The following is a 9,686-nucleotide window of genomic DNA, read 5'->3' on the forward strand; positions in this document are numbered from 1 at the left end:
CTCTGTTCAGGTGTCTCAGTGTGTGGAGCCATCCCTGATTGTCTTTACTCTGTGTGTATATGTGTGTGTCTATGTGTGTGTATCTATGTGTTTCTGTCAGTTCTGTTTCTGTACAGTGACCAGTGTCTCTGGTGTGAGCCCTGACACACACACACACACACACCCCTAGCTTAAGAACTGTGTCCCATCCTTTTGGGGACCCAAATCCTTTTGGCTCTGCCAGGTGACCCAAAGAAACCCAAATCAAACCCAAAACCAATGAAATAAACAACCAAACGGAAAAAGCAAAATAAGAACAACAAAATCAACTCCAAAGCTCTGACTGTCTCACTCTGGATCATGCTGGCTTGTTGTCACGTGCCTCCCAAAAATGGTGTGGTCAGGTCTCCATCTCTCTGTGGAAGCAGGGAGGGGCCAGGCCTCTTTTGTAGGGCACCCTGGCATATAAGTGGAATGCACAATGGGAGGAAAAACAGTTCTGTGAGATATACATGCCCTCCACACCCCTACCTGATTTAATCAGTTCCAGGGAAAGGAAAATGAGAATGTTCCACTCCTTCTGCCATGATTGACACCTCTTTTCAACCCATGATCTTGTAAGGTGCTGCTTGTGTTTTCTTCTAGAAGTTTCAAATTCACATTGAGGTACCTGGTCCATTTGGAGCTGAATTTTGTGCAGGGTGACAAGTGTGACTCTAATAACATTCTTCTATTTGTAGCTAGAGTTTTCCTGCCTGGCCCACAGTCAGAACAAATCTCTGTCACCCGCCAATCCCACAGCTACTCAGACCCAAACAAGTAAACACAGAGACTTATATTGCTTACAAACTGTATGGCCGTGGCAGGATTCTTGCTAACTGTTCTTATATCTTAAATTAATCCATTTCCATAAATCTATCCCTTGCCACATGGCTTGTGGCTTACCGGGATCTTCACATGTGGCTTGTCATGGTGGAGGCTCGCAGTGTCTCCCCCCACCCAGCTTCCTGTTCTCTCAATTCTCCTCTCTGTTAGTCCTGCCTATACTTCCTGCCTGGCCACTGGCCAATCAGTGATTTATTTATTGACCAATCAGCAACACATTTGACATACAGACCATCCCACAGCACTTCCCCTTTTCTTTTCTTAAAAAGGAAGGTTTTAACCTTTACACATCTACATGTGGACACTTTTCTCCTTAGCATCATTTGCTGAAGATTCTTTCATCCAGTGTGTATTCTTAGCATCTTTGTCAAACATTAAACACCTGTAGTTACATGTACTTATTTTTGAGGTCTCCTGTTTTGTTCCATTGGTCTACACTTCTTAGCATCTTTGTCAAACATCAAACACCTGTAGTTACATGTACTTATTTTTTGGGGTCTCCTATTTTGTTCCATTGGTCTACACTATAGACTGAAATCTGGTATGGTAATCCCACAAGCAGTACTTTTTTTGCTCAGGATTGTTTTGGCTATGCTGGATATTTTGTGGTTCTATATGAATTTTAGTATTTTTTCTTGTTTCTGTAAAGAACATCACATAGGATTATTATTTTCTTTTCCTCTCTACAATGTGCCAAGACTTTCTATAAGTTCTCAATGACTGGGTTTCTGTTGCTCATTTCTCTGCATTTCAATGATTTTTTTTAATGTAGGGAATTTAGATGATTTAGGAGAAACTTTAAATAATGGTACATCTTCCAATCAGTAATAGAAGAAAAGTTGAATCTTCATATTTTTCATACCCATTTTGAATTCATGGAAAAAAGCAAGCCAGATAATGCAAAGTTTTAATATATGCTGTCTTGAAGTTTTTTTATATCCATTCATTGTCCATATATACATATACATATATATATATATAAAATTTAACAAATTGCTTGCAATTAATTGGACTGTTGAGCATTTTGATGTCTAATTTCTTGAGTTCCTTATAAATTCTGGATATCAGTCCTCTGTCAGATGTGGGGTTGGTGAAGATCTTTTCCCATTCTGTAGGCTGTCGCTTTGCCTTGTTGACCGTATTCTTTGCTCTACAAAAGCTTCTCAGTTTCAAGAGGTCCCATTGATTGATTGTTTCTCTCAGTGTCTGTGCTACTGGTGTTATATTTAGGAAGTGGTCTCCTATGCCAATGCGTTCAAGACTACTTCCTACTTTCTCTTCTAGCAGGTTCAGAGTAGCTGGATTTAAGTTGAGGTCCTTGATCCACTTGGACTTAAGTTTTGTGCACGTTGATAGATATGGATCTATTTGCAGCCTTCTACATGTTGATATCCAGTTATGCCAGCACCATTTGTTGAAGATGCTTTCTTTTTTCCATTGTGCACTTTTGGCTTCTTTGTCAAAAATTGTACATTCATAGGTGTGCGAATTAATGTCAGGGTCTTCAATTCGATTCCATTGGTCCACATGTCGATTTTTATGCCAGTACCAAGCTGTTTTTATTACTGTAGCTCTATAGTACAGCTTGAAGTCAGGGATCATGATGCCTCTAGAGGTTGTGTTATTGTACAGGATTCTTTTGGCTATCCTGGATTTTTTGTTTTTCTATATGAAATTGAGTATTATTCTTTCCAGATCTGTGAAGAATTGTGTTGGTATTTTGATGGGGATTGCATTGAATCTGTAGATTGCTTTTGGTAAGATTGCCATTTTTACTTCAGCAGCACATATACTAAAATTAGAACGATACAGAGAAGATTAGCATGGCCCCTGTACATTTTCACATTTTAAAGTACAAAAATTATCATTAAAAATTACTAATTAACAGGTTTCAGCACTGTTACATTGATTAGAAATAATGTATACAATTGTTAACAAATGACAAGAGTTCATTCATTGTAGCTAGAGTTTTCTTGTCTGGCCCACAGTCAGGACAAATCTCTCTCACCTGCCAGTCCCACAGCAGCTCAGACCCGACCAAGTAAACACAGAGACTTATATTGGTTACAAACTGTATGGCTGTGGCAGGCTTCTTGCTAACTGTTCTTACAATTTAAATTAATCCATTTTTATAAATCTATACCTTATCACATGACTCGTGGCTTACCGGCATCTTTACATGTTGTTTGTCATCATGGCGGCTGGCAGTGTCTCTCTGACTCAGCCTCTCACTTTCTAGCTTTATTTTTTTTGTCCCGCCTATACTTCCTGCCTAGCCAATGGCCAATTAGTGTTTTATTTATTGACCAATCAGCAACACATTTGCCATACAGAACATCTCTATAGGCGGGCCAAAAAAAAAAATTAAAAAAAAAAAAAAAAGAGGACCTACTGGAGCTACCGCCAAAACAAAAAAGATGTAAAATACCAGTAAGCCACGAGCCACGTGACAAAATAAAGATTAATAAAAATGGGCTAAATATAAAAATAAAAGCTAGACAATGATAGGCCTGAGCTAATGGCCAAACAGTTTAAATAATGTAAGAATTTGTATGTTTATTTTATAAATGGGCTCCGGGACTGGCGGGACTTGGCAACGGGAGCTAAAAAACAATTCTCCAGCTACAATTCATAATTTGATCTCAATATATTTTTTTCAATCACATGGATTAAAAATATTTTTTTCTTACATTTTCACTCATATTTACTCATGCATGTCTTTAGGCTGCTTATTTTTGTTCCCTTCATTCACTAATTTACTTAAAATGTTTTTCTTCCACTGATTGTTAAGTACATTTGCTGGCAGTACTGTTCACTTAGAAAGTTTGGTTAAAGTAACCATGAGTGAGAACTAGAGGGATAAAGGAACTGGGAAGTCCTCCTCTGATCAGAACCATATGTGAGGACAATCTTTTTTTCTAACACTGAGAAGATTTGTTTTTACTGGAATCTTAAGGTTATGAATTAATTTTGGGTATCTATACTTCATATCACATTGTTTCTTACCTTGTTCTACTGTCCTTTTCAGATATGATGAAGTCTATATACTCCCATTTTTCTGGGTGTCATGTGTGTTTCACTTTCCTGAAAGTGATAGCATCAGCATTGACTTCTTGTAAGAACACTTACTTTTTTTCTTGTCCATTGCAGTTATGAAAAGGATGCAAGAAAGATTTCTAGTGTCCAGTTTGTTATTGAAGGAGGTTAACAGCATCACTTCTTTGCAATATCAAGTAAAATAGTAAAAAAAAAAAAAAAAAAGTGTCAGCAACTCTTCTTAGATTCAAAAAAGGAATAAGATTACAGGGTGTACCACTGTCCCCTAGACAGAGAGCCAGAAAGGAGCAGAAATCTACAAGGTCAGGAATCTCTGTGAAGAGAAGAAAGATCTGAGAAAATAAGAGGTAAAGCAGGAAAATGTAAGCTGAAACAATTGAGTTACTAGAGCCTCAATGTAGAATGGTTTGAACCAGAAGCGCCATATAAGACCCATCATTGGTAGGTACTGTGTGGTGCCTTTTACTTTCCACATTTCTACCAGGTCCTTGTGGTGAGAACAGAGTGATGGAGAAAGTAACCATTCTGAAATAGGTTCACATTAATTAGTTCTGCCTTCAAGATGAACTGCTTTCCCATAGCATTGCCTGTTGAGTTTCATGACCTGACTGAACTGACCTGGGAGAAGTGGGGTAGGACTGAGCTCAAGCCACCTCTTTCTGTCCTGTCCCACTTAGGAGACAGAGACATTGAGAAGCCCTCAATAAGGTCACAACTCAAAGGCACAGGTTCACTAAAAGACTGAATCCAAATCATAAAACTGCAGAATGCTCATTCTCTCTCTCCCACATGCGTTATTAATTGTAGGATATATCGACTGTAGTATATGTGACTTCCAACAAAACTTTATATGACACACTAAGAATCAAAATCAGAATCCATAGGAACCGAACAAGTAAAACCACACAGCCATGAACTGTCAGGCTAAAAATTTAATACCACCATAATTAATATTGTAAGTGATGTAATTGTAAAAATGGATAATAAATAAGAACAAATGGACACTATAAACAAATCTAGAAGTTCTTAATAACAAAGAAATCTTATAGATTTAAAAAAACATAGCAGAAATAAAGAATTCCTCTTTTATAAACTCATGAGTAGATTGAACAGACAAAACTCAGGAAAGAACATCTGACACACACTGCCCTGGAGAACACAACTTCTCATCAATAAACTAAGGGTTGTGGGGTGTAGGTGGTACTGTTGATTGTAATAATAATTATCCAAGCCTTCAACTGAAGTTGTAGGTAATTACGAATTGGTTTTGAAGTTTCTCCTCAAATGATGGACATGTGCTAGAGGGTTGTTTAGCAGTGAGATTCAACAACTGAGAATTGATGAGACTTTAGTTGCTCTGCCTTCATCATTGTATCAGTACTTTGGTGGATTCATGAGATTATGACATATCAGAAGGAGAGGGGCTAGTGCATAGTTGGAGGAACTGGACAAGTGGGAGAACACCTTGGCAAAACTTATCCTTGTCCCCTCTACTCTCTGTGCTTCCTGGCGACAAGAAACTGCTTTGCATTCTCCAAGTTGACACTCTGTCTCAGCAGGGCTGGGAAACATTGGGAAAACCTACCATGAGGTGAAGCCTCTGTCACCATGAGTCAAAATAGTATTTTCTCATTAAAACTATTTTTCTTAGGGATTTAGTCATAGATACTGTTACAGCAACTGACAAATAGCCTTAAATAGTTTCCAGAATTCCAAAATAGTTATACCAGACAGATTATTCCATACAGTTCTTAAGTAGCAAGACAGATTATTGGGGATTCCTATTTCACTAGAATCTATTTTAAAGATAAGATAAATAAAAAACTGGCATTAGTTTTCAAAAATATTGCAAAATTTAAAGGAATGTAATCAGAGTTGAATATTTGTATCAGCTAGGCCTTGTGAGTAGGATTTGATATGTCCTTCTCAGCAGTGTTGTTAATTTCAGATTTATTTTGATTTTCAATTTTTCTCCACAGAGAATCTGATGGTAACTACTCCCACTAGACACTTGGCGGCTAGAATAGGAGGCGAGGCTGAGCTCAGCTGCCAGGTGTTCCCAACACACAGTGTGGAGTCTATAGAGGTGCGCTGGTTCAGGAGTGACAGTTCCAAGCTTGTTTATCAGTACAGAGGTGGCCATGGAGTGAATGGAGAAGCTGCACCTGAATATGTGAATTGTACAGAGTTTGTGAAAGAGGCCATTGGGAAGGGCAAAATGGCCCTCAGAATTCACAATATCAGCATTTCTGATGATGGACTTTACCAATGTTCATTTAGTGATAGTGGCTTCAGTGATGTGACCAGCATGAACTTCAGTGTAGCAGGTAAGTTGTTTATGGAATATAGTATACCAGTGTCCTTATGCCCAACTAACTGAAATACATGGAAATTTTCATGGTGGTTTTTTTATGGCTTTTTCATATTTTAAGTTTTTAAAATAGCCAAGTAATGAGTAAAAGTCACACATCTATCTCAAAAATACAATATTCAGAAAACAAACATCACATCACAATAAATTAGCCTAACTTGAAGAGAAAATATGAAAATCAGTTCACTTGTGTTATTAGACTGTAGAACATATGATTGAGACTCCTTATTCCCCAACCTGACAGTCTGAACTCAGTATAATCACTTGTGATTTTATCTCCTTATCATTTCCACCAGCATTTGGATTGAAGACACAAATCCATGTTGAGAATCCTGGCTATGGTGGACTCAATGTGGGGTGATTTTCAGAAGGGTGGTTAGACAGCCACCCTTAGATGGAGTGGAGAGACAGCCAAGGGGAGGTTGTTATGTATTCTTCAATATCACACTCACAGGATGGAGATAGATTTTTCCACGTGAAGATGACTCTTCTCCTCAGAAACCAGTCACAGGAGAGTATCACATGCTGTGTTCTTAACCTTCTAATGGGTGAAGAGATGTAAACAAATCTCACCCTGGCAAGTGAGCACTCTGTCATGAGGGGTTAACTGTCAACATGGAAGCACAAAGAATAAACCAATGAATTAATCACTGTCAAATATCCTTTAATTGTGCCTCTTTATCATTGATACTGGTTTTGGTAAGACAGATGTTAAGTGTATGGTATGAGAAGAAAAGTGAACAGTGGACGTTTATAATTAAGAATATCTTAGAGCTCTAGAGACAGTTAATGTTATCTCAATAAATGTTTCATATTGTATAATATGTATAAGTTTAACAAGATGCTATGTCAGTAACATAAAATGACATTGATTACTTTGAACTATATTGTCATCTTAGAAAATCATATAACCATATTACAGGGGTTTTTATGAATTCTAAGTCCTCAGGACACATTGATTACTGTCACATAGTATTCAGTACTAGAACTAGCATTTTAAAATTCCTACAAGTTCAATAAATAGAAATTGTTATGGCAGTAAGATGTATACCAACGAGAGAGAGAGAGAAAGAGGGAGAGAGAGAGAGAGAGAGAGAGAGAGAGAGAGAGAGAGAGAGAGAGAGAGAGAACAGCAGTAAGGAAAATGTGTGAGTAAAATGCAGATTGTGTGATTATTTGTTCATTGCTCACTCCTAAAAGACATACATGATGGATGAATGAAAAAAATCAGGAAAAGGTTGTCACATGTTTAACAAAGCTATCCTTAGCTAACACCCGTATACACAAATTAATTTCTCATATGTACAGACTGTGTGTAGGTGGGAAGAGGAGGATTTAAACCTTTAGAAACCAGTTCAGGCAATGCTTTACTACTTTAACTAAAAGTACAGGTTTTCTGTCTCTTTCAAAACTCTGTAGTACACTGGAGGATTAGGAAACTGACTGGAAAAAAGTAAGTGTTGCTGTGACTAAATAGGGCTTTCTAAGCAATGGTTTCTGAATTATCAGAGAAGTTCACAAGAATGAGGAGGAATCAGAGGTTAGGCAGAGGAATCAGAGGTTATGGCACTTGAAAGGCTGAGGCAGAAGGATGGAGTTTGAGTTCAGCTTCGGCCATGTAATAAGACATGCCTCAAATAAAAAGTAAGACACTGCAAACATGCTTAAAGTAGAGATGAAGGGATTTACTGATACACTAAAGATATAGTGAAAGACAAACTTTGAAAAAGAACAAATAATTATACGATCATAGAACTGAGCCATGAAAGATGAATTTTCAGTCCAGAAAGGGGACTTTTGGGAGTGAACATATCTTAGAAAAAAAGCTAGTAAGCCTCTTGAGTGAGAACATTACTGTATGAATTTCAGTTGCCATATGAACTCACAGTGGCTGTGACTGCACGTACAAGACACACACAAGCTCAAGCCACACAAAACTCTAGCAAAGAGAGGGAAGATTCTCCTTCCTGAGGAACTATTGGCAACTGATAGCTGCTGGGAAGGGAGAGTTAGCCCTTTTTGAGGGTGTTTCTCTTGATAGCCATTCAACCTCCAGTGGAAGGCCACACATCAAAGAGTATAGGCAACACAAATTGGACTTGTAGAGTTTATTTTTAAAAGAGGGGCACAAAATTGAGTGAGTAGAGAGAGGTGTTAATCTGGATGAAGTTGAAGCAGAGAATTCTAGCTCCAAAATGAGCTTAGTGACTTTCTCTGTAGTTGCCACAAAATCAGGTCTACTAGTGTGTAGTTCTGAGCCAGATACAGAAAGTGGGAGAGGTAGGAAGGGAGGGAGCAAGGGAAGGAGGGAAGGAGGAGGAAATAAACAAGAAAAGAAAGAAATGAAGAAAATAAAGAAGGGAGAGAGGGGAAAGGGAAAGAGAAGAAGGAAAAAAGGTAGGCAGGGAGGAGGGAGACAGAAAAGGATAGAAGGAGTTGCAGAACCTGAAGGGGAAACCTGCTCCCATGGCAGCAGCTTCCTGGTCTGGTGTGGCTCTTTGCTATGTGTATTTTAAAGATGTTCTCTTCTTTTTTTCAGATGTCCTGCTTAATGAGAACTACATGAAAAAATTAATTTTCACTTTCATTGAAATATTAATTTTTTATCTTTATTTTACTTTTAATTTCTTACTTCATGAAATCAGGTAACTAATCCAAGTAGGATAGAATCATTAAGGGCTTTTCCCCCTAACTCTATGCCTAAGTCACATGTAGAGTTTATTTAAACTAAATGACATTCATTTCCCACTGCCATGCCCCGCTTGTTCCATACTCTACAGATGTTGGACTTCACATCTCTCAGCTCTGAGATTCCCAAGGCAATTTTGAATTTAGGCATGAAGGTCACTATGAATATTTCCTGGGCTTTTTCAGATCCACAGTTAATTTCTATATCCAGTAAACAGAACACACTGAAACATTAAAAGAAGCACTAATTGGGTTGGGGATTTAGCTCAGTGGTAGAGTGCTTGCCTAGCAAGCGCAAGGCCCTGGGTTCAATCCTCAGCTCCAAAAAAAAAAAAAAAAAAAAAAAAAAAGGAAGCACTAATTGAAATACTGAAGGTTAAATGATGTCTTCCTCTCTTAAGAAATAATCATTTCCATCACAGTAGTGTAGAGTCACCCTCGGTCACCTCCAAGTGCTGAGAGAATATGAGTCTTACTCTAGGGTAGATTTAATGTGATCAGACATTCCAGAATACAGTTGTGATGTGTGCATATGTGTGTGTGTGTGTGTGTGTGTGTGTGTTCATGTGTGTGTGTGTGTGTGCATATGTGTGTGTGTGTGTGTGCATATGGTACATGCACATCTGTGTGTGCAGGTGCTTGGACCTGTGCTTTCACTCTCACAGGCCAGAGATGAACTGTGGATTTCCTACTCTATCACTATCAA

General features: G+C 38.1%; 2 pseudogenes; both read left to right on the top strand.

Moving 5' to 3' along the window:
* The first annotated feature begins 2,636 nt into the window (after positions 1–2,636).
* Positions 2,637–2,729, top strand: LOC131905381 (U6 spliceosomal RNA; annotated as a pseudogene).
* Positions 2,730–3,894: 1,165 nt separating this feature from the next.
* LOC131904857 (selection and upkeep of intraepithelial T-cells protein 8-like) lies at positions 3,895–6,899 on the top strand (annotated as a pseudogene).
* The last annotated feature ends 2,787 nt before the right edge of the window (positions 6,900–9,686 follow it).

Source organism: Peromyscus eremicus, chromosome 2 (assembly GCF_949786415.1).
Source record: "Peromyscus eremicus chromosome 2, PerEre_H2_v1, whole genome shotgun sequence".
Lineage (NCBI taxonomy): Eukaryota > Metazoa > Chordata > Mammalia > Rodentia > Cricetidae > Peromyscus > Peromyscus eremicus.